This window comes from Cuculus canorus, chromosome 14 (genome assembly GCF_017976375.1).
Source record: "Cuculus canorus isolate bCucCan1 chromosome 14, bCucCan1.pri, whole genome shotgun sequence".
Classification (NCBI taxonomy): Eukaryota; Metazoa; Chordata; class Aves; order Cuculiformes; family Cuculidae; genus Cuculus; species Cuculus canorus.
The window spans coordinates 15646637-15672590 of record NC_071414.1 but is presented as its reverse complement, the minus strand read 5'-3'; the positions used below and the strand labels follow the sequence as shown (position 1 = coordinate 15672590).

The 25954-nt window shown below is 44.0% G+C and overlaps 1 long non-coding RNA gene across 1 annotated transcript in view; it reads left to right on the top strand.

Annotated features, from left to right (window-relative positions):
* Positions 1-316: 316 nt before the first annotated feature.
* The window catches only part of LOC128853622 (uncharacterized), a 31907-nt gene continuing 6269 nt past the window's right edge, over positions 317-25954 (top strand). Inside the window, exons 1-2 of the long non-coding RNA XR_008452239.1 lie at positions 317-564; positions 24004-24109. This is a non-coding gene — a long non-coding RNA (uncharacterized LOC128853622). The remainder of the gene's footprint in view (positions 565-24003; positions 24110-25954) is intronic.

Below are 25954 nucleotides of genomic sequence, written 5' to 3'. Positions count from 1 at the left end.
CAGTGCAAGCTGGGAGCTGTAGTCTTTTGGGTATCAGGGTTTGCGAGGAGGATATGAGACTGCAGTTTAGCTTTGAAGGCTCACTCTGGTTTGTATCTTAGATGTTTGTGTTTTGTTTCACTAAATAGGTTTCTCTGTACCAAGGACATAAATCTTTATATGTATCTATGAGTACAGGAGTGTAATGACTTTAAAATGTCTGACAATAAACATGACTCTTCTGTTCACATCAGCTCAGCTGTTTCAAAGAGGATTAAATAAATAACAGCATGTTACACAATCATAGCAAAGTGCAGAAGCTGAATTGATGTGGGGATTTAAGGGCGTGAATTTTGTTTGGGGAAATGCCTAAAGGGAGTGCCATTAAAGATAGATAAATGGTTCTGGTCTGTAGCTGGGTGCTTGAGAAATGTATAAAGGTTTCAGGTCTGTTTTTTCACTGCTTGCAGTCTTTGCTTTGGGCAGTGCCCGTAAGCAGTAGAAATGGCCATCTGAAGATGAGATTACAAGGATGTGTTCCCCATCTCCATGGTGGGGGTTGATGCCCCCCTCTGCAGTGCTAAGGTAAGTGTTTTTAAAGCACTGATTTTAATCCATATTGATCAAATTAATGGGACAGCCCTCCACACAGGTACATGTGAGGGGAAGGAAACTGTACATGTGGGCAGAAGCAAGTGGTCAGGAAGGTGAGAATGCCTTAGATTGGCTTGGCAGCTAGAGAAAATGCTTGAGTAATTGCACCCAGAGCTTATTTCTGATGGGAAAAAGGATCTATTTTAATGATATATTTGATATGAAAGGGCACGGCGCTTCAGTGCGTAGCTTGCAATAAGAGGAAAGCAGATATGACAGCTGAGGCTTTGCAATGTTAGAAATGGACCTTTCAGACTCTAAGACAAGAAAACCAAACACTGAAGGACAAATTTATAGCTAGAATAATAGACTGGTGGGTTTGGGGGATAGGCTTGAAATAAGCTTCCCTTGACAACTTCTATATCTGCCTCACGCTGCCTGCTTCATGTAGTGCTCCCACCCCCCAAACTCCTCAGCTCTATGTAGAGCTGGAGCTTTAACTAATTCCTTAAAGTGCAGCTAAAGTGTCTTGGGAATTACTATTGCAAGTGTGTGTGCTGTGCTGCAGAGCAGGAGACAAACAATTCAGCACAACTGGGGTTTGCTCTGGTATGGAGAAAGGCTTGTGCGGTGCTCAGGATGTTAAGGACTATTGCATTATAAATACACAGAAAGTCATTCATAAAAGGTAGCAAAGTATTTTTCATTACTAACAATAAAGCCAGCTTGTATTCAGGGGGGGAGCCACAGAAACGGGAAAACAGTTCAGAATCTGAGCCGGGTGTATTGGAACACTGTTACCTATATTTATATATGGGAAGGAAAGGAAGACCTATAATATATATGTGTGTGTGTATATATATGTATATGGAATTGCTTGGTTACTCTGGCAGTTTGACGGTTGGGCACAGCTTGGCATGTGGGAGCTAGGTAGTACACAGAGAGCTGGAGAAGCATTTCGTAGCTATGGGAGGGGAGAAATTCTTCCCCATGGCCTCTCCCTGCCATGTACCCTTCTCTTCCACAGGTCCCCAGACATACATTGTGTTCCTCTGCGTTGCTATTAACCCCAGAAATTAATTGATGGTAGCTGTTTCTAGCCCACTCAGTATTCTATTTTCTTTGCTTATGCTTCTCTCTTTGTTTTATCCCATTGAACCCTGGGGACACTGTTAGTGTTCAAATTCACTTAACCTTCCCTATCTTATAAATGACCTATTTATATCCAAACGCTCTCTTTTTCACACATTGGCCGGTCTCGCCCATTTAGCTGCTTTCTTAAATACATTAGAAGAAATTGCACCAGTATGGATTTCTTTCACTAAGATTTTGGTTTCTTCTCAGTTTATTTTCTTTCCAAGAATTGTACATCTGCCTTTACCTGCCAAACCCTTAGTTTCAGTTTATTGACTTTCTAGACACATCTCTTGATGAAACAAGTGATTTCTTAATTTCTGCTAAATGTTCTAAAATTAATTAGAATATCATTCCAGTGTTTAAACATACCAACAATTTCCTTGTGTGTTGCAGCCTTTTTAAGTAATGAAGAATTTTATTTCCATATAACCACACTAAGCTTTGTAAAGAAATGTTGTTTTCTACAGTTTCATAAGGTTGAAGGGGTAGAAAAACTACCAGGATGACTGCTGAATAAATGATTGTATAAATAAAGCTGCTCAAGCATATGACACACTCAACTTTCATATTCTCCTGGTATGCGAAAAGCAGACTTCCATTTATATTTCTTCACTATCTGGACTCACCATAAAATTTTCAAAGACTTACTCTTGCTCAGTTTTTGATTTTTTTCCACAAAACGGAGGCAAAACCTAAGATTTTCAGAGAAAATTAGTATTTATTCTCTTGCAAAGGCTGACACATTTATTTAATTCAGATGCTGTGAGACCTCTAATGAGTTCTCATTTTCAGAATTGGGGCCTAAGTATTTGTTTCAAGCAGCTTCTTTTGTCTCAAATATAAATTGAATACAACAGAAAAGCTCTAAAAAAGAATAAACTCCACTGTTGTGGGACTTATGAAGGCTTGCTTTCTTTTCCTAGACATCTTGTGGGTCCAAAGCCTGTGAGTCTAGCACTGTTCTTCCAGTTTTCACTCTTAACCATTGTAACTCGGTTTTTCAGTGATGCAAATGCACTATTTCTAACAAAAGGGTTTACTGCAGTTGTGGCTATTTACAGCCAGAGGAATATATTTGGCTGTTCTCCCTTCTACCCTCTCTGGTTTCCTACGACTCCAAGGACTTTGTTCACATTTTGTCGTCAAAGCAGAGGCAGTGTTTGTGCATGGGCAGCCAAACAAGTTCAGGTTCATTTTAGTCTGCCTGGTTTCTAAGATTACCCATGTGTTTGTGATGAGTATTTTCTGTCCGACGAACACCCTGCTGCAGTCAGGGGCAAGAGGGAGAAGCCCAGAAACCACCCAAGATGCCAGTGCGCTTTAACAAGAGCTCACCTAGCAAGGAGCTGAGTACCCTCTGTTACCTTCTCAAGCAAAGAACTGTACATGCAAGAAGGCAATTTGCTGGAGTAGTATTTAATTTGGGGTTTCGCTCCTTCTGTGTTTGTGGCTTTATTTTCGTGTTAGAAATGAGTTAATGCTACGGGCTCCAGTTCCAGAGCTGAGAGCAAGGAGATCCAAGCTGATGCTCTACTCCTGCAGGGCACAACCAGCCCCTGGGGTCAACTTACCCACGCAGTGGAAAGTTTGACTGTGCCTGAGGACAGGTAGTGTCAGCTGTAATCTTTATTGCAGAGTTTTCAGTGATATCTGTCTTAAAAACAACCTAGGAAGTAAGATTTTTAAGATGAGGCTTAGATAAAGGACAAATACTTTGAAGGCCTGATGATGTAGAATTATTTTGGTATCCTTTACTGTCAGGAAACCCGGAAAATATCTTTTCTTTTAAAAAAACCCTCTTTCTTGCATAACTGCCTCTCCAAAATTATACTTGAGCCTTTCAACAACAGCACCCAAAAGCTAATAGAAAGTGAGTACATCAGCTAACCTACCGTTGTGTTAGGTAATTTTATATATTGGCTTGCTAAATAATAAAGTAAAATAAATTAGTTCCTATCAAACGTTTCCTGAATGCATTTCAGCCAGAGCTTATTGTTATTTATTCATCTGCTGGAGTGCATCTGTAAAAGCCAAAGCAGTTTAGAGAGCGTATGTGACTGGAATAGTCTAAATGGAGAAGCCATGAGTTGGGAATGAAACCAGCAAGACATTAATTAAGGAGCGGTACAGTTTGCAGTCAGACGTGTGTTGTGAAAAATGCCTAAAATCAGTTCCCGGATTCTTCCCAGTGCAGAGATATCACTGTGTGGATGTCATCAGATTAGCATGGCTTTCAGAGCACAGGATCAGTGACAGCGATGCTTTAGCCAGCGTGGTGGGCAGGCAGTTCTTCATGCATGAGCTGTAGAGGACCAGAGCGGCAGCTGAGCAACACGTACACACGGAAACGCTGTGACACAGAAGTGTTGTGGCCAGGACTGCCTGCAGGATTCTCATGTGTGGTCTCAGCTTCTCCCATCCCACCCCATGAGGCTGTGTAGGGCTCAGAGGAGAGCTACAATGCAAAGTATCAGCTTTCTGTTTCTAGCTTGACGTGGCTTTATCTTCCTATAAAGTATACAATACTCTTTGCATCCTATATATGGTGCCAAGTCTGCATTTCTACCCACATCTATCTGTATGCGTCTGAACAGCCCCCATCACAGAAATAGCCGAGATGGGGATAGGAAAGCAAATGACAGAGCAGCTGTAATTTAAAACTAAAACCATTTCAGATCCTCCAGGTCTTATTTCATGATGTTACTTTTCTGGACTCTGTCAAAAAGCCTAGTGTAATGCAGTCAGGAGAAATGTGCCTGGCTAACACAACTGTTTTTTTTCCTGTATCACTACACTTGTAACACTTTTGACCACACTATCAAAGTGTGGCTCATACTGTTTCAATAACAATGGAATTATGTATTTAAAGTACACTTAATCTTTAATTATCATTTGAAATATGTACAGTTACTTAGCCAATTTGCATTTGAAAATGATGAAGTAGAAGATTCACTGGAGAACAACAGCTGCCTAAACAAATGAAAAGCATTTTCTTATTTTATTGCCCCTGGAGCAGTAGGCGTGGATACAGCATCTGGTCCTCCATGAGGTCTTTGCTTCTTATCCAGCTTCCAGATGGAATGACTGAGAGTCCATGAGATCTACTGACCTTCATCAAGGTCTCCAGTGATGCCACCCAAATAAGAACAAAGCATGCTAGCTGGATGCCTTTCATGCTAATCCCTGAATCAATACATTTCCAAGATCATTACTGGGCTTTCATGCACTGCCAAAAGATTGTGTTCCAGCACTTCTCTCATTCCCTGTGTCGTATATCCTTTGGAGCATTCTAACTTATAAATCATTTTAACCTCCATTGTACATCGTGCTCTGCTTGTGTAATAATCAGAAACGTGGGAAACCATTTAGTCATATCTTCCCAAACAGAGACTGGAAAGCTGTAAGATAAAGATGGAAGTTGAAATTATAGCAGACATCCTTTTGAGTCCTCAAAAATGAAGGCAGTGTGTTTGGAGGATGCTACTGTGGCCTTACCCCCCGCAGCATTCCTGTCGGGAACAGCAAGGTCATTCTGGCTGCCTAAAATAAAGGCACCTAGATGACAACTTCCCATGGCTGAGATATTTATTCTGTGTTTTTAAAAAGGCCAGTGACTTGCTAAGGCTTCAGCATCTTACAGGAAAGGAAGACGTTGCAATTCTTCATCTGTTCAAAGAATGAACAAACCCTCCACTGACAGCTCTGAACCTGCACCCTCGAGGCACTGGCTCTTGGCAAAAAGACCCATGGGAGGTACAATCCCATCGTCTCCCGGGATATCGTGGAAAACAAACTGCCTGTTATTGTGAACTAGAACAAAGTACGGGAGAGCAGCAGGCATCTTTGTCTTCTAATTAGCACCGATGGCTAAAGCTCTTTAGAGAAGGGAATTTCCCACTGTGTGTTTGCACAGAGGGAGCTGATCCGATGAGGGCAGCTGAATAATGCCATATAAATAATGAACTACACAATGAACACTATGAGGCTGGTTCAGTTGAGGGAGAAAAATAAACACAGCAAACAAAGAAATTCATCATGTTAGTTAGAAATCCCATGTCAAGACCCAGCCGAGATTCTTACCGACTTCTTCAAAGAGTCCAGATAGAAACATTATTCCATAAGTATTAAAAACACTTTTGCACACCAAGCTTCTCAATATTTAGCACCCACCCAAAGGGCAGAAGAAGCGCAGGTTTCCTCTTCTATCTGTATTCACAGCGTCTAATGTAAACCTGACCTTTTGAAGAACCAGCTTTGCATATTTTTTCCCTGTGGCAGGGAGGAGCTACTACTTGATCTCTCCTCTAGCAAGAAAAAAATTAACAAAATATTTATTTTGACAATGGTTGTATATTAGCCAGCCAGGGAAACTCACGATGCGCAAGGAAAACATTTGTATAATAAACCACGATAAAGGCTGTATATCCTGCCAGTGCTGCAGAGCTCTGGGCTCAGAGCCACTCTCCTGGCTTCGTTTGGATGTTGCTATTGATCTAATCTGCAGTGAGATGATCACAGGAGACACTACTTACATTATTTAGCTTGGATTTGGGATGGATAGTAATATTTTTGATGGTTTCTTCTTTGTTCTTATTTTCTGCTATTATTAACATAACACATCATCAGGGAATTTCACAGGTAAACAGCTCTCGTCTCTCATGGCACATCGTTAAATTAAGAGTGACGAAGATGCTGCATTCCTTATACACTCCAGGTTTTGTGTACCAAACTATCTGCAGGGTACTGCAGGGATCAGGCACAGCAACACACAGGTGACAAGGACATGCAGGAACATTTTGCGGAACAGGTAGCAAAGCAAGGCAGGTCTCCTGATCCCTACTTAGCTCTGAGCAGAGCAAGAGCTAGCGGTCCTACTTTATGCAGACACACAGAAACCAGATCCAAGGAATGAAAGATGCCAGCTCTTCAAGAGATTGATATCTGACAGGAAAAAAAAGAAACCCCACACCCAGCTGAAAGAGATCTGACATTACGATGCCCCACCTTGCAGAGATGGAATACTGGCATTAGTCTGCACATGGATGCTTACCAATCCTGAACTGGAACCTCAGCATGCTGAAAGCGTTGTTCAGGTCTGGCGTTCCTGCCCTTGTTGCCCTCCAGATCCAGTTCACTCAGTTTAGGCATCTCAAGCATGATTTTGATGACAATTACAGTCATAGAATCATAAATGCAGAGAATAAACAGACCAATCCTCAATGGCTATAGTAGGTTGTTGGTGGTTTTTTTTCTTTCTATTTTCCGAATAAGCATTTTTCACTCTCATCCTGAGAGCAAGACAATGCACTAGGAGATTTCCAGGAACAACAGCTGAAATTCTGGCTCCAAGAAGGTTGCTTCTGGCCAGGTTACTGAGCTACCGGGCAGCCCACAGCCCAGCTCCATGGAGATGGCAGGCTTTGTTTTCACTTCTTCTCCCAGGTACAAGCAGACATTGAGCAAGAAGATGCACAACTGAGTTACCATAGTTCAACGACTTCATTTGTTGGCTATTTGGAGGAATTTAATGTCATTAGGGACCTACAGCATCTTGCTTAATGGGACCCTGGACACAGTGATGAAATTGCAATACAAGCTATGTAGAGGGCACATGGGTTACCCTACCTTCACTCTTTTCTTCTTTAGTACTATTTTGCCCTTTATTCAAACTAAAAGTTGATCAGAATGAAAATACTCATTTGCCCTTTGTCTCTGGAAGGTCTCAATGCATTCCTGCACTGCCATACGACCTTCTCTGCACACACATACATCCAAAACGTCAAACTCGTCTCCTGAGGTTGTCAGAAATAGTTATCATTGTAGCTTGAGCCCTTGAGATTGCGAATAGTAATGCTGAACCATCCAAACAGGAGATGTCATTCTGTCACCATGAATGACAGATGATTACGGCTCTTTCTAGATGTCTGTAATTAATGTTACTTTCTAACTTTGACAAGAACATCCAGAAGCCCAGTAAATGGGGAAATCCTATGGAAGATTTGGCTTTCTTTTCCTCTCTGCTTCTTTACCCTGCAGGTCTTTAAATAAATTAAAAAAATCACCAGCTGTTCCCCATAAAACATCCTAGAAGGGAAGCTGAAATGCAGAGCCTCTGATAAATACATGGATAAATATCACAGCTATGGCTGAAGCCAGGCATTGGGCATGCACAGTCCTTCCTTGTCAGTGTTCAAACATGAACAAAACAGGAATAATGCCTCAGAGTCATGTTGTTATCTTGAAAATCATGATTGACTGCCACCCATCTCTCTCTTTGCCCTATCCCTCCTAATATCCTCTGCTATTTCTGCCTTTTATCACCTTTTTGCATCTATTTGTTAACATTTTTGCTCCTGACCTGTGGCAGTAGGTTTTGTTAGGGCAATACAATTTAATATGTGGTGGATGCACTATGTCAGCAGTGGGCTCAGGTGCCTAAAGAGCATGGTTAAGAATAATAACTCCCTGCTGCATAGCCTGTATCGCTGTTTAACTACGTGACGCTGAACATCAGTCAAAGGAGGATTAGACTTTCCTGGTAATAGATAAACAGCAAAATGAACAAGATCATCTAAGCTCTTCAAACAAAATAATGTATTTTTAGTCTATGGATATGCAAACCGAGACTCAGCCAGGGAACAGGAAAAAGCAAAACAAAGATTATTGAAAGCTGGTGTTTAAACAGTTTCAGCCCAAATATTTACTGATGACACAAAAAAGAAATGATTGTATGTTTTGCAATGAAGAGCTAGACCCTTTAATTGCATAGGAAGCCACGCTCAGAGAATCAAAAGATAAAATAAACATGCTTCCTGCAGAATTCACTGAAAAGCCTTTACATTTATTTACATTCCCATTTCTCTTTAACCTACATTGCCCCTGACAGAGGGGTTGTTTTGGGTAATAATCCATTTCATATGGGCCAAGTCTACGAGGAACTATTTGCAATTCATTTAAAATATGGATTTTGGAATCAACTGTAAATCCTTTTTGCTAAGATAAAAAGCACAGAGAAGAAATAACATGCTGTTTAATCTTTGGGCTCATCAAGTCCTGGAAGATTATTTTGACAGTTAATTTGATATATTTAACTGAGCTTCCAGTCTACACTGCTTGAAGAAAGCCATCATTTATGACTTGCTGTTGTGTAGGAGCATCTCAGATAGCTACAGCATCTTTTGAAGAAATATTTACAAGGGGGGAAGCATATTATTAATGTTTCCTTGCATTTAGGCTCAGTTCTTCCAAAATCCTCAGTGCATCCTGCGTACCTTTTTTCTGGTTTATAATGGTAATCTCTCCCCAGGGGAACTGGCACCCCGGGATTGCTGGTAGATGGGTAGTGGTGAAAACAAAAGTCTCTGTACTGGGGCTCCTCGCAGCAGCCCAACCAAGCCCTTTGCAATTCATAGTGCAGAAATAGCTTCATTCCTGTATGTCCTCAAAAAGTAAAAAGGCTGATCTGCCCACAGGACCACTGTGGTCATTGGCACACAGATGTACAGCCATAAGGTGTTGGTGCTGCGGACCAAGAGGAGCAGCATCCAGCTGCCCTGCACTGAGGCACAATCAGGGTACAGCCCACAGGAGGAACAGCTTCTGTGCTTCCATTTCACCCCTTGTTTTCTTTAACTGTGGTATTGCCACATCCAGCGATGACGCTAAGGGACTCGGAAGCAGTTCCCTGCCCTGTAGTGGTTTAACCATCCCTGTCCTTTCAGAAGCAGGTAGCAGCTATGGCCACACAAACTATGATTTTGCAGAATTTCTTGCTGGGAGTTTGCATTTTTGGGGTTTGGGAGCAGAAAGGCAGCAACGCCAGAGCCCCGACAACAGGAGGACCAGCTCTGAGCTTGGATGCGAGGAGGGGAGGTCAGAGCGGCGTGGCTGGTGACGTGTTCTGGTCACCACACGTGCTTCCCAAAACCCACCTTCATTCCCTGGGGTCAGCTTCTCTAAGGTGAAGTTCATTGCAGCAAGAGACACCAGGACTCTCTCCTGGAGCTGAGAGGGCTGCCGGGCACCGAGCACTCCTGCAGTATCTTGCTGCAAGCCAGAAAACAAGAGAGGCTTTTGTGTTACAAATAACAAGAAGTAGGTCAGATCCCACAAATGCAAACAGACAGGGAAGAAGGCGCTTGCGGTTCTTTACACTCATCTTTGGGAACAGCTTCCTAACAAGAACCAAAACCCCTTGAAGCATTGCACTGAGACGCGGATAGCTGGTCCCTGCCAGTGCGTTTGCAGCCGGACATCACTCGTGACTGGCACAGACTCCTTGTATGTACAGGCTGCTCCACAGCAGGAAGCCCCCTGCCACTTGTGTGAAACTCCAAAAATAAACTGTGTCAGGAGCTGAGGTCAGACCCTTCGCTTGGTTTAGCTGAGCTGCTTGTAGGTCACGCTCTGCCAAGCGGCCCGTTGAACAGCCCTCAGAGAAACACAAGCTTTTCTGGGTGTAAAGAAACAAGTCAGGCTCAATTTGTGGCTTATTCACATTTTTAAAATCCACCTGATGGATCGTTTTCCTCTCTCCCACTTCGGTCTCAAGGCCTGGGAAAAGCAGGGGTGATTGCGCTGTGATTTAACATGGTTTGGGCTGTGCCTGGAACAGCTGTGGGGAGAGGGCAGGATGGCACCAGGCAGGGTCAGTGACTGGGAGCCCCCACAGCCCCCAGCTCCCTGTCTTACTGCAGGCTCAGCTTTGCTTGTTTGCCATTTATACCCCTGTAAAGTCTGTTTTGGACAAATTCACCCCATAGCCTCTCGGTGTAGGCAGTGCTGCCCAGGTGAGCAAGGATCTGTGGAACAGGAAAGCAATATCTGCTGCCTCCTGTAGTTCTGCTCTTTGCAACCCAGCCTTTGTCTCATTTTCTCTCTTCACAGGCAGAGCAAAGGGAATGCACAGAACAGGAGGGACTCAGAGGAGCAGTCGGGAGCAGAACCAGAGGCATTTTCTTCTAAATCCCACTCAAATGCTCTATCCCCTGACTGTATTTTGAGGTAATTGTGACCAGCAACCCAAGTTTTTACTACATATGTTCTTGTCCTTCCCTTTCAAAACACATGATTTAGAGGAAATAAGCCAACAATTTTCCTAGACAAGGTTAAAACCGTAGCACCGTTTAATTAAGTTGTTGTTTTAAACGTGCTCTGGTGTCTTACCAGCTTGTTGAAGACCTAGGAGCTGATAAATACTTGTCTACAGCCTCTTTCTATATTCTGAGAGCACATTTTAATTACCACCCTCGGTCCCCTTTGCAACCAGACAGTTTGCAAGCTTTCTGCCACAGCGCAGATGAACGACAGTACTTATTGCCCTCCAGATGATGCCAGGCACTTGCCTGGGAAGCAGGCTGAAGAAAGGCAGCTCCTGGAGAGAAATAATTGAGGGCACCAAACAATTTACAGGACAGCATCCCACAGCTTCTCTGTTCACTACAGAATAAACCCATAAATGGTCCAGATCTCCCGATACAAGGACTTGGCTTGGTTATAATTGAGCTAGGATAACAGATAAGAACAAAGTAAGAAAGTGTTAATCATGTTCCCAAGATTCTCCCATCTCAAAACCTCGGGGCCAAATGGTTTTGTTGCCAGACTTTGACCTCCTATCCCCAGACCACAGCAAGGCTTGGAGCACAATCATCTGCAATTTACAGAAGCAGCTACGACTGCGGAGGATCCCAGGAGCGTACTTCACGTGTGCAGGTCTTTCCTCCAGCTGCTGGAGTGTCAAGCTGTTAGAGCTGGCACTCGGTACAGCGGTACGTGAACAAGCTGCAGAGCAGTTCTGCAGCTTTCCTCGGTAAGAATAACCCCATTCCTCAAGCCTGGTTGCAAGTCAGTAACTGCAGCGAGAGAAGCCAAACTTCATGAAAGACAGAGAGGCAGCAGTCTCCAGTGTCCGATTTGGAATGACCCAAACCTCGCTGGTGTGTCACCCTACCTTGCAAAAAAAAAAAATCCCTGAGTTGTACTTCCTGACCAGAGCCACCTTCCAGCTTTTCAGGATGCTGGAGCAAGCATCCAAGAGAGTTCTGAAACAAGTGCCTCAGCAGTACCGGAGCAACGGCAGAGCTTGGGAACACAAGCTCTTCCTTTTTCCTCCCTCGATTTCCAACCTTACCCATCCACACTGGCAGATGCCTGGAAACTCTCAAGATGAGATTTTGCAGGGGGTGTGACAGGGACAACTCCCGTGGCTTTACTGGGATTAAAGCAGGGATTTTCATGGGTGAATGCAGGGCTTGAGGCAAAGGCAGGGCAAAAGCATGTTTAACCCTCAGCATTTGCCCTTATTTTGTGTCTGTATGAACAGGAGCCTTTGGGGGCCTTTCTGAGTCCACCTGAACACATGGCCCTCTGCAAAAGGGATCAGACCCTGAGCTCCCCTTGGTGGCACTAAAATGACACTTAGTTCTTACTAGCATAACCAAGATCAGAGTCAGTCCTTTCACTTGCTGGTTGACTGACAACTAGTCAATGTGCCATGGCACCAAAAGGCAACTGAAAGATTTTCATTTACCAGTTGACCCAGGCTGGTTTTGATTTTGCAGCACCAGACTATAAAGAGGGCTGTGAATCTGGCTACATTTCATCTGCTATAAACGGGTCTCATCTTCCCTACCAGAACCAGCCAAGCAACTGAAAATATTTCCAAGCAGAGATTCAGCGTTTTCTTGCCATAATGGAAATATGCAGTATTAAAAATAATTGCATTCCCCCCCCCCTTTCTTCTTTATGATTTAACAACTACAATTGCCAACTACTTGTCTGCAGCTTGATAATTATAAAGCTACGTTAGCAAATGGAAGCTCATTTGCTGCAGTTGACTTGCTTTGGGCCTGAGCTAAGCCTATTAAAACACCTTTCTGCTGCCCTGTGAATATTTAGATCCTGCTCTGCTGGTACCAAGCACACCTGAAGTGAGGCATTGGCTGAAGGAAAATCCTTCCTAGCAAATGTGTAAAGGTCAAAATCACACCTGACAATACTGCTAAGGCACAAAGGATAACACCAAGAAAGGACTGAGCCTTTTCAGTTTAACCTTCACTGTGTGTGTCATTGAGAAGTAGCAAATTGGTTACTCACAGAAGCAGCAAAGGAAAAAAAAAATTCTCATTATAAATATTCACAAGATCAAGTGCAATCCAGCAAATCCTGTCTAAATGAAGGAAAATAAATTAGGAGAGGGTACTGGCCTGCTGGTTAAAGCTTAACCCATGCTCGCCATGATAGGCTGACATTTGCCTGCTCTTGAGATACTGCGATCACACAGAGAGCCCCTCTGGCTGCCAGTGACATTAAAGGATGAAGCTCTCTTGATTTTAAGAGGCACAGGTACAGTAGGACTGACATTCCCTGGTGTTTAACTCTGTAGGAGAGAAGGCTTTTGCCGTGCAGCAACAGCCCAGTGCTCCCCTCCATCATCTGTGGGGAGAAGCTCTGGTGCCACCTCCCCATAGTGGGGTGTAGTATAGGAGCACAAAGAGCTTCACTCCTATTACAAACCAGGGGACAGACACAATTCAGTTCACTTTGTCTTTTTTTCAGTCATTTCCGGGGTGATGTTGCTGTGTGTCGCGCTGGCAGGCACCACGTGAGCCGCTGAGCCCTGCCTAGGAAGGATGCAAAGCCCAGATCCTGCCCTCACCAGGGCCAGAGCATCAGGGCAAGGGAAAACCTGCATGGGCATTGCCATCAGCACCAGCAGGACAGGAAAAGGCTCAGGATTTCTTTGCCAGCACCAGACCTCTAGAAAGGAGCACTGCTCAGGTAGTAGACTTGATTCTGAAATCCATACATGAGAAATCTCTTTAAATATTAATGACTCCCAGGCATTAAAAATCTAATTTCCCCTAAAATCACCCAGTCCCATTGATGCATGCTCACACCTTATTATTAAAAGCAAATTTGTTGGGAATTGTATACCTAGACCCAAATTTGCTTCAAAGAGAGCAAAATAATAAAATAGTAGGAAAAGGAGTACCCTTTGCACTTCCTACCAAGCACAGATTAATTTTTCATTTACAATTATTTTCTGTGTGGCACTCGAGAGCTCAGGTAGTAACATTAAAAATTCTCTGTGCCCTCAGCTTTTCCTAATTAAAATTGACAACTCTCATTTTGAACCACAAACATAATTACCCAGTCCTCCTCACTGACTTGATAGCTGAGGTTGTTTGTTGATAATTTATGAGCGTCGGAGAAGACAAATAAAGCTGAGGCTCCAAGAAACCTCTCAGTTCCTGCCTTTGAAGTCATGAACACGCCAGCAGCAGATGAAGCTGCTCAGAGGCTGTGCCATGCCTTTTGCCTGCAACTGTGACATCCATGGGACTCGTGGTCCCACTCCAAATGTTGGGAGCAATCATTCCAAATTGCTTTTCCAAAAGGTTTGCAGAAACATTAGGGCAGAACCCCAACACCAGCTGCTTTGGAGCATCAAAACTGACCAAGGGCCTGGCTTAGGACATCCCGAGAGGAGGGGACATCACTTGTGGGTGTTTCCCTGTTCCAGGTTGAGAAGCCCCATGCCACCACTCCAAGCCAGAAACCCTGCTGAGCCTTAGCTTGCTCTCCGATGAAGCACCAAACAACTCTTTCCAAGAACAGCCTGAAAAATAGTTGCCCTGCAGTAGAACATAATAAAAACCATTTTTTCCCCAGGTTTCACAACATTTGTTTACCACCTAAAGAAACCCCATGTCTTAGCACCTGTACAGAATACTGGCCATAATAAGTGTTTTTTTATTACTTAGCATTGCTCATCCAAAAACCTCCGTATGTGCTAACAGCTCTTATCAGCGCCCACAGCAGCATGAAGCCTGTTTGCAGGAGCACAATGATAGGCAAATGACTGTTCCCAGCAGGGAAGGACAACAGCAAGAGAGATAAACATCCCCCACAGGTGACATTAACACCTGAGCTGGTCAGCCACAGAATGAAGCACAGTGCACCGAATGCTGGATATTAACAGCATCTCTATTTAAGTGCATTAATCTTGAATACAAATACTGAAATTAGTAATTTCTTCTTCCTGGGGGAACAGACTACCCGGCAAACATTTTGCCGCTACACCAAGGCAGGAGGCATTGTGGGAAACATATGACCTGTGCCTAACCAGCCCTTCGCCTATGGGTTGACCTCCCTTTAGCAGCCACAGCTGCATCCCGCTGATGGGGCTCCGGCCAGGGAGCTGCAGCCACGCTGTGATGGACTTGGCTTAATCATGTTCTGTTAAGCAGCAACGTGCATCAAATCTCCTTTGTGTCTGCCTGATTGCCCGTACCTGCCTCGCTGCGGGCTGTGATGGGAGGTCAGGGCAGGATCCCATGCCTGTGGACTCTGGGTCCAAGCCTGGCAGCACTAAATTTTCTTTGCAAACAGGATAAAGCAGGCTTTGGGCAGCATCTTTTGATGAGAGCATACAACAGATGCTAGAAAGAACATCTCGGGATGTCTTCCCTGTGGTAGCTTCAGGGAAGACAATACCTCCAAGCATCCCTGTAAAACCAGCCCCATGCAACCCATCCATCCCTCACAGTCTGGGTTTTGGGGAGTCTGAGTTTCCTCCTGCCCAGGAATGCGGGTATACCCGGAGCTGCAGGTGGAAAATAGGGCTAATGGTTCCAGTGGGTGCAAGGAGTGTTAACCACACATATGATGTGGGTGGTTCGCAGCAGGTGTCAGCTAAATTACTATTTACATCAGAGGCGAGGAGAAGGGAAGAAGTGAAAAGAAAGCGATGCTTTTAAATGACTGTTTGCTGTTGTGTCTATTTAGAGAAAGCTTTTCCCAGGCTTGCTCTTGGGGACAAGGGTAGAATTTCATTTTTGGGATGTGAAGCTCAATTGCTATTTGGAGCAGAGTGGCAAAGCCTTTTCTCAAAGAAAAATCTCCATCTTCCCCGTGTTTAAAGATGGCAAGAATACAGTGTTGTTTTGTCTATCAGCTCTTGGACAACCTGACCTACCGCAACTGCCAGAAATGTGGAGACTGGGAGAAAAATAAAAAGGAGAAAAGCAGAGAAGAGACTGAAGCACAGAGGGAGGATTATTAGAAATGCATGTATAAATGAAATAGCATGCTGAGAGCTAGGCAGCATCACTGAGCAATGCAAAGTGCAAACAGACAGAGCAAAGCTATAGTATTCCCTTTAAGGTCAAACCTTTCTATAAATTCACAGCTAAAGCAATTCAAGTGCACTCTGTTCTCCCCTGGACTTTATCCGGGCCAAAGGCTATTATATATCTGCATCTTTAAAGAAACTGTAACTCTCTATTTGTAAAGGGCAAAAGAATCCAACATGAATTATTTGCTTTCTTCTGCTGTTTATGGGAACTTTAATGCATTTCATTGAATGTGTGTACCTGCTCACTACTCCTCTCTGAGCACAGGGCACCATTGCTATAAAAGAGAACGTTGCCTCTTCGATGGTTGTTCTCCCTGCTGAATTACAGGAGTTAAGAAGTGGACATGTAGCCAGGTAATTAAGACTCCCCTCACCAGACCTGGCCCAAGATGATCATAACAATGCTTGGTAGGATTTGGCACAGACCAAAATGCCATAATTTTTCATCTCAACTCTGGCCATGCTTAAGGGTCCACCAGGTCCAATATTACTAAACTCACTATTGCCACTGCTACAAAGGAGTGTGTCCCCAGCAGGGAAAATAACTGCATGGTTATTGCTACAATTCATTTGTAATCCCCCCACAAATAAAGCAAGTGTGTTGAAAGAAAAATGCACAAAAGCGAAGTTTGAAAATTTTCAGGAGTCAAACACAACGCTCCTCTCTGTTTAGGCCAGAAGTATTTTGCTCTGCTTTCAATTTGGGACTGAATGTGGTCTGGATTTGGGGGTTTTGCCCACACATTTGTGGGTTTCAGAATGAAAGGAATGTAAAATGAGAGATTTGAAGAAGAAAAATCAAAATGGCTCTATTTTGGAAATGTTAAAATAATGTTTTGACTTCCAAAAGAAAATTTTAAAAGCAGCTTGGTGAAGCCAAGAAGAATTCCTGAAATGTTTAGATACTAACAAATCTACTGGGGAAAAAAATGAGCTTCAAATGCAGCCTACCCTGCCTCCAGCTGATATTGGGGTTTTCCTCTGACTTCACATTGTTCCCAAACTATATCTTTTCTGCTGTTTTCCCTCAAGTTACTTTTATTTCATCAATAACCTACATGACAAATGACAAACTGCCAGAGAGCAATTAATATCTATCCATTTCCTTCTGTATTAACAAAACGCACCATTTACAAACCAGGTCTGCGTGCTAAAATCTAGATACATGCCATGATTGAGCCCATTTGTCACCACCCCAAGCCTCCTTCGGAGAAGGAGCAGGGATGGTGCCAGTCCCCAGCAGTTTAATCCTGAAGCAGGATGGGAATCTCAGCAGCTGGAAAGAAATAAGAGTGATATTAGGGGTGCTCATTACCACTCTAAATGTGATCCAGATAAATCAGGTCTGGGATTTTCCCCAGAGGCTTGTTAAGATCACAGGTTTGTGCAAGCAGCAGGATACAGCTCAATGCCCAGCTTATCCGTGCTATCGATCCTGCATGGGAGAAACTACCAAGATCTGTATCAGAGCTGCAGAGGAGAGAGTTTCCTTCTCAGCCAAAAAACAGGACTGGTAGAAGGTCACTGCAGACACTTCGCTTTTCCCACCAGAGCAGGAGAGGTGCAAAGGGAGTTATGGAGGTTTACAAGGTGGGTATGGATGGGTCCTGGGAGAGTTTTGGGAAAGAGGGCTTTTCTTCATGTTCACATGTCCGTTTGAATTAAAAAAAGCACACAAGTCATATGCACAGTTGCTGGCACCAGCTCACATCACAGGTTTGCCCTCAGCACAAAACCCAGCTTTTAAGATCCTCTTACTAAAAAGGACATGGGCCAAGATTTCCATGGTCTACACAAAACAATTATACGCCTTGGCTCCTACTGCGTGTGTGTGACCAAAAGAACTCCTTTCTGGGACTGTGTTGCTACTCAAATATATATATTAATATGTTTCTTAAAAAGATTCCTTGAACTTAAAGCACAGCAAGGGAAGCAGAGAGCTGAGCTGCAGAGACTCCCACCAAGGCGTTCCCTTGCTCATACTGTTGTCCAGGCAGCGAGTTCCCTGCTGCTCCTGCCACCCTGGGGACCACGCCACACGCTGCCCATCCTGCCACTTCCACAGCCAGAACCTGAAATCATTATTTGAAGTTTTATCACTGACACAGTTGTCAGAAAAATCTTTTATTTTTAATCTCAAGAGAGAGGCTGCTGCCACTGAGGCAGGAGTGAAACCTCAGCATTTGTTGCTTATAGGTGGAAATAAGCGCTTTTGTGCTAATTAAATATATGTATTTTATGTTATGGTAGATACTTGGCTGCTAGCAATTTTAGACTATGTTCTCTAGTCAGCTTTTATTTGCTTATGCTCGAGTGAGATGGAAGAAAATGTACTTTTTAGTTTTGATCTAATACTTACACTGCTTTTACCATAGACGCAGAGCGCCTTACCAATTACTCCTTTCTGTCTTTCCAGCCTCAGCATGAAGTAGGAAATCCCTGTCTCCTGTGAAGGGTGGTGAAATGAAGCACTGGATAATCTCAGTGGTTTGCAAAACCCGGGGACTTTGGGCAGTGCCTTGAGGGGAAAACTAGGCTGAGAACCAAAATCGCTGAGTTTTGGTGGTGAGGTGTCTCCTCTGCCCCACCTGGCACCACTGCTGAAGCTCCCTGGGCCACCAACAGTGCAAGCCCTTGGGACATAGATCCTGAACCACGGTTTACAGCCCAGCATAATGAAATAAGCCAGTAGCACTTTTGCACTGTTTTACCTGCAGGGCTGTTAGCCCCATTTTCCCAACGCTGGATTCAGGTGACCAGTGAGTCAGTGAAATGGGTGCAAACACCCTTCAATCCTTGTCAAGACTGCAAGGATCAATAGCACGGATAAGCTGGGCATTGAGCTATATCCTGATGCTTGCACAATTTCAGGCAGGTCCATCTCCTGCTTTGCTCCTTCCCATCTGGGATTTCTCAGTGCTCCTTCCTGGATGGACTTGTTTGAGCAACACTTTCCCCTGAGGGCACATTGGGCAATCTCCTGACTCATTGTGCGTAGGAGTGTGCCCAACAGCATCAATCACTCACGTCACTGAAGGGTTTCACTTGGACACATCTGGAAAATCAACCTACCACTAAGGAGTTCCTCACCCCTTCTGAATTGGGAAGACCATAACAGGTTCCCCCAACCACACATCACGCTGTGGTGTTGGAATAGCAGCCGCAGATACAGAGATGGGTGCTTAAATCCAGCTTGGTCTCATTGCTAATTGGCAACAATGAACCCTCTCTCTGTTTCCTACAGTCTTATTCCTTACCCCCTGAGAAATGGAGCCTGGTGCCAACAACCCTGCTCAGACCAGAGCATCAGTGAACCAGACCTTGCTGTCTAAAGCAAAGCAACTCAACCTCCAGAAGTTTGCTTAGAGTCTCAATTTCATTGAGTTTGCATCTCCCAAGGACATCAGCCTCAGCAAAACCCTCCCCCCACATTGCCCCTTGCACCCCTGCGGTCTCCACAGCCTTTGTGTTGAGGGATGAAAGCCCTGCAGCACATTGGTGCTCATGACCCCCCAAGAGATGAGTGCAACAAGCCAACACACGGGGCTTTCAGAGAGCAAGTGGCTGTTGCAAATATCTGACATGAAGCTTAAAGGGAGAAGGGGGCTGGGAGAGAGAGGAAAAGATAAATGAAGAAAACCCTAAAGCCACCTATCCTCTTCCCCCATTCACCACAGACCACAGGTCAGCCGATCTACCCAAGCCCTCACACCAGCACTACCCAAGCTGCGGGTTTCACAAATCTAGAAAATATTAAAGTTGTCAAAACCTTTTAGAATCCAAATATGCAGGACTTTCTGGGTGGTTTTCACTGACAGGGTAAGCGGCGTCCCCACTCCTGCTCCACATCTAGTGTGTCCCTGCAGTAGGGGACACGTCACAGCCAGCCCAGTGCTGAGGACCGAGCTGGCGACTGTGACAGAGTGGAGATTAGAGCAATTTGGACCTGTCACTTTGATGTACAGAGTTTTGCTTTGGGGTCACAGGGTTGTCTTTCAGTAAATAAATAAAATCAGAGATGGTTTCCTTTACCCGATAGAATTTCTTTGGCTACAATTAGCATCAGAGAACATTTTTAAATGCGGGAGTGTAAATTTATAGATATAGCTGTCAGAAAGGCAAAAAATCCCTCAGCCCTTAAATTACCAGCATCTTTGGCTGTTCGGTGCTGATACGAAACCACAGAAGACACCGTGCTGGCACCGCTGTTGTCTGTGTTCTCATAACAACTAAAATAGGATAATATATGTAATACAAATAAAACTGAACATAATTTAATTTTCACGGTTATAATTTCCTTTAAGATCTACACAGGTTAGGCTTTCTATATAATTAAATCTATAGATTGCCTCTGAATGCTTACCTTGCAATTCCTTGAGCTCTGATGAAAAGTATGCTGTTTGCAACAACAAGATTTATTGCATCTAGCACTCTATATTATAGCTGCTCCGCTAACCACAATAAACAAGATATGAAAAGCAATCATACAGATAATGCCATGGAGGAACAAGCACCAGCTTTGTCTTTAACCCTTTCACCTATCTTCATGCAGGAAACACCGGTTAATATTTCTGCAGCAGCATCCAACCCCAGTTAAGTGTTTTGTTCGTATAGTAATAGACCGGGGCTTGACTGTCTCTTTCCTCATTTCTAAAGCATCAGTGTTGTTGGGAGAGCCGAGTTTATCGCTGTTGCCATCACAGGGCACAGTCCGTGGCTGGAGTCAGGCCAGATGCTGTGGTGAGTGCTGGTTAGCAGGAGCTATGGGACAGAATCATGGCTATCCCAGTGGGAATTTAGCATTGCAGTGCTTCAACCTACACTTAAAATCCAATCATTTTTGGATTTAACCCCTTTTTCCCAAAGGCTGGAGGCAGGTCCCGCGCTGGGCTGGGACAACCCATCACTGCTCTGGGCTCAGCCTCGCTGCCCAGCAAGAGGCTGTCAGCTCAGGACACAGTAATTTCATTAGGAATGCTTTGCATCACAGAAGCCTGGATTTGACCCTGGAGACTTAGAAGCATTATTTAAAAGGTGAATTTCCATGTGAAGGTCAAGTGGAGGTGTATAAGCCTAATCAAGTCACAGCTCAAATGGAATCGTCCTTCACTACCCATATGCCTAAGAATTTTCTCAGATCCTGCCCACTCCCTTCCCCGCTCCCCTTCCCGCTTTAAAACTTCACCAGAACCAGAAAAAACAACACTCCAGAGCAACCAAATACAAGAGTAGCAATGATAAAAATCTATTTTTTTGCCATTCCTGTTCATGCAATGTAAACAATGAGCACATATTCCTCGTGCCTAACCAAATAAATAAAGCCCTGCTAAATATTAGCACACGGGAGGATGAGAAAGCAAGCAGTCACTTGTTTTCTGCCTTACACGTGAAAACACTACTGGCAGTTTCAACCTAGAGGGATGAGAAATTCTCCCCAGGCAGGAATTCATTACTCTACTCACGTTTTCTGCCCCAAAACTCAGTTAACCACCTACAAACACAATAGAGACTTTAGAGGTGCTTTATTACTCCTTTGTATAGGGACACCTGATTTCCTTTCTTTCCTGCCCAATTTTTTCCAGTTTTAAGTCTGTCTCCAGCCAACCAGAAGTTAACATAGTCCTTGTCCACACAGAAGTACTCGAGGATAATAAACTCCTTGTAACTGATGCTCAAATCTGCCAACGGCAGAAGAGGGGGCAGCAAGGTCTTTTGCTTAAGAACAGACCAAATTGTTCTATCCAGGGTAGAAAAACTAAAATATGCTGGAAATAAATGTAAAAATAGTCCAGGGTCTACAGTCCGAACAGAATGTATATTTAGTAGATCTGAATGGGAAAGAGCGGAACATTCCTGGAAAACATTCAAAAAGCATCTAAGAAAGATTAAAATACTTCCAAGTAGAGATTTTTTTTTTTACAGCAGGTTGCTGGGAAGGGTGCTAATCTGACCCTCACAATCAAATATGTTCCCCAAAAGCCATTTTTCCAGGAACTGCAAGGAGGACTTCAGTTCTGGAGACCCCTAAGAAACAAGTAGCTCTGTACACAGCACTCTGACATAAAGTACCTTCAGCACTGGTGACAAACAACCCTGGGAAGGACCAGGAGAGGCGACCTAACCCTTTCCTTGGGCCATCAGTCAGGTAAAACACTTTTAACAAACCATTTGCAGGCTGTTTTTAAGAGTTTCTCAAGATGAAGACTGTCCTATCCACCTCCTCAAGGCAACCCAGTGCCTGTCCACACTTCTTTTAGTGCCCAAGATGTGTCCTGCTTGCTGGGGCTTAGCTCTGCTGTTGCCTGCCCCATCCACCATAAAAAAAACCCAACATTCATCTAAGTGTATTAAAAACCTTTGTAGGATTTGGTCTTTCACAGTAATACAGAGACAGGAGGAGACTAATCTTCTGCAAAAGTGACACTAATAAGGATCATGGTCTCCTTGCAAATTTTCCCACATGGCATCTCTTAAGAAAATAAACCTTTGTGGCACCTGCTTCTTTTACAGCTCACCAGCAGGCTACACCTTGCAGATACGGGATGTGAAGAGGTGATGGGCATGGCAGACTTGCAAGAGTGCCCATCAAGCTGTCAGTGCCCAAACTTTTGCCTTTACAAACATGATTCCATACGACATAACTCAAACCTGTTGATTTTTGCCCCAGCTGAGAAGCAGCCCAAGATCTACATGCAAAAATGAATATTCTGATATTAAAAGAGTAATGACAAAGAGTTGATGACAGGCCATGCATCACTTTGGACTGCTCAGGGACAGTAAATGCACGGCCTGTTTTATGTTTCATCTCAGGCGGTGCTTAGGCATTGGTATCGTTCGTTGCGGAGATGTTTGTTCTGTTCACCCACGCCTGCCCCGCCGTGGCAGAAGGGTCCAAGCTTGGATCTAAGAAAGGTTGTGTGATAAGAAAAACCATGTACTTCAACCAAGGAAAGATAGAAACAAAAAAAATTTAGTGTACATGCTGCTTAGGGGCAGAGTTCAAATTTATCTGTAGGAAAGTAATGCTCTGTGGCAAACTTTTGCATGAATGGGTTTACAGATTTACTTTAAATGCTCCATAGGGCAGCTGAATTCCGAGACCAGGCAGAGGCAAAATAAAGTTTTGTTCTTATAGCCCAAGGAAAGAAAAATCAGTCCCTGTAGGAAACAGCAGTGAAGCGAAGCCAAAGTTAGCAGAAGGGCACATGCCTATTTGACCAAAGTGCTCCCACAAGCATCTGTCCAGGACACAAAAGCAATGATCAGTGTCACCCGGTATAGGGGTTTAGTCTATTTGTAATTTAATAGAAGGATTTCACACAGATTTCTGCCTTATTGATTTTGCCTAATGGAACAAGCTCGTTTCCTAGGGGCACCATGTACTCTGGTCTGTGCAACACATAGAAAGGGCAGGAGAGATCCTCCGCTCCTATTCTAGTAGGCTGTCAGCATTTAATTAATCCAGGAGCTGCAGGGCAGATTCTTAGTGCAACCAAAAAACCCCTAAAGACAAAACATCAATTTATGCTCTGAATGCCCCAGTGCATTAGCATCATACTCTCAGAGCGTTTAAACCGGAGGCTACAAGGCTGCACTGCTAGTAGCACTTCAACGCCTGTCTGATTTTCCCCCTTTAAGGCCTCTGCCAGATACTCTTTGTCCTTTATAACATCAAATGCTTTCAGTAGGAGGTTCTCTTTGATGCCGATTTTCCCTCTGATTCTCCAGGCATAGATAAATGAAGGTTTCCTTTATATTTAGAAGTGTAATGAAAGCACATGGCATTTCATTATCTGCAATCACGCACAGCGCAACAGAGCCAGGGTTTTTTTTGGGGGGAGCATCCCATCGCACACCAGTAGATCATTCCTGGTTGTCACTAGCTCCTCTATCCCTCCTGAATGGCACCACCAAACGTGCATATACATGTTGTCCCTGAGCCCAAATACAGCCTGCATGGATGTTGGGGTGCAGAAGAGCAGGAAACTTTTTTTCAGCTCTGCACACGCTTTTCACTGCCTTTGACCTTACAGAACAGTTGGATCACCTACTAACACCCCTCTTCTCTTCTCCCCCCATCTTCTTTTAGCAGCTTTGGAGCTAAACTTAGAATGCTAATCTTTAAAAAATGACTTTTGCTTTGTTTTCAGTTACAGGTTTTGCTCCGTCAGTGCTGTGCTCTGTCGACTGCTTCATGGCTTCAAGTCTCTCTCCTTTTCTTACCACCTATGCAAATAAGTCCTATCCACATGGATATTACTGGTAAACATCACTTGTTTGGTTCACTGCAGGTCAACCAGCTGAAACTCAATTCTTTAAAGAAAATATTTTATAACCTGTAACAGCTTTATATGTGCCAGAGCAAAGCTAACAACAACACATGCGGCCAGAAAACCATGCTGGAGACCAGGTCAACATTTTGCAAACAGTCCAGCAATTTGAGGTCTCTGGGAACTCCTTCCCAGATTTGAAAAGCTCTTATCAACTTCTGGCCCTCAGAAGTGGATGAGCAAAAATTCTTGATAGGGACACTGTGTCACTGAAATCTGTTTCTCTGGCAGTCAGCGTGCAGGGTACCTGCAAAGAAAAGCAGGCAACTACCTTTGCAGAGGAATGAAAAGGGGAGAAAATAATATAGCTTTGGTTTCAATCTCTCAGACTTGATAGGGAATATATAATTTAGAGCCATGTCCAGGATACAAATGATTTTGCAGCCTGACGTGGCACGCTCCCCATTTAGGTGACAACAAGCCTTGTTCTGGCACAAGATGCAGACCAGAATTTGACACTAATAGTTGATTCACTGTGAAAAGTGGGTGTTGATTGACTTGGCTTCTTCTAAACACATTGCTACCCAGTGATTAAGACCACATGGTGAGGATATATAAAACTGAATTTTGTGGGAGAACCTCTCAGCTGCCAAGCAGCAAAGAAAGTAAGTCACTGTCTTTGGTGTTTTTAAACGTGTTTGCTCCTTTCTTGGCTTTCAGAATTGTGAGGCTGATCTGTTTTCTCAGCCTTTTTAAATAAAAGCAATAGCAAAACATGTCCCTGCACTGCTGAATGGAGCTCAGAAGGGGATTGTTTTGGTATCTGCAAGCTGAATTCTCCCTTGTCTGGGACTTTGCCATCACAGAAAGCCTTCACACTTCCTTGGCATGAGGAGAAACAGGGCAGAACGAGGGACCCACATAAAAGAAAAGGCAGAAAAACAACATACAGATACAGTCTGCGTCATTAAGAGACTTCTCTAGTTCAAGGCTAGGTTTGTTTTCCTTCCCATTTCAAGAGAAGCTTAATGATACTATAAGGGCCTTATTTGTGCTAAAAGGTTAACATAAATGGTGATTTATGCACAGTAAGAGAAATCATGCTAAGGCCACCTATCGTCAAAAGGAGTTCCTCCACGGGGGTTCCAGGATGGCTGAGCAACTCCTTCAACAATTCTTTCAAGTTGTACTTTTCCGAATGCTTTCATGTAGACAAAACACCCTGTAGTTTTGCCTAGGAGACCTTGGCCGAGAAGCAGCACAGATCCCGGGCATTGTGGGAGCATGAGCCATATGCAACCAGATCTTTGTCTCCTGGCTGTTGGCTTGGGACAGACCACTTTGCTTTATGGTCTGTAAGATGAAGACAGTAAGACCCAGCGTGCTTCAGAGAAGCAGGTGAGCAGCTGAGACCTCTTTGGAGACATAATGCCCCAAAGGGCTGCCACCACCTCAGCTAAACTATCATAAGCCAGCAAGGAGTTCCTGGTGTACCTAAAAAACTACTTCCTGCTGTCCCTCAGCAGCACGGGTGGAATACAGAATGCTTAAAACTGTACTGGGGGCCTGATCCTTAGTTCCCACATTAATAACAGATGCAGCAAGTGGGAAAGCGCATAGGAAGGTGCCCTAAACCCCTTTGCAAATTCTTTGCCATCCATCTGCCTCCCCACGTGTTAAATCCTGGAGACGCCACTGGCATGCAGATATCTGGATACTGGATTGCAGCCAGCCCTGCACAAGTAAAGGCACATTCAAGCCCAAGATGTTTTCTGGCATCAGTTTCAAGCTTCCTTTCTAGCAACTAAAGATGCTTAAAGAGCATTATAATAGCTGC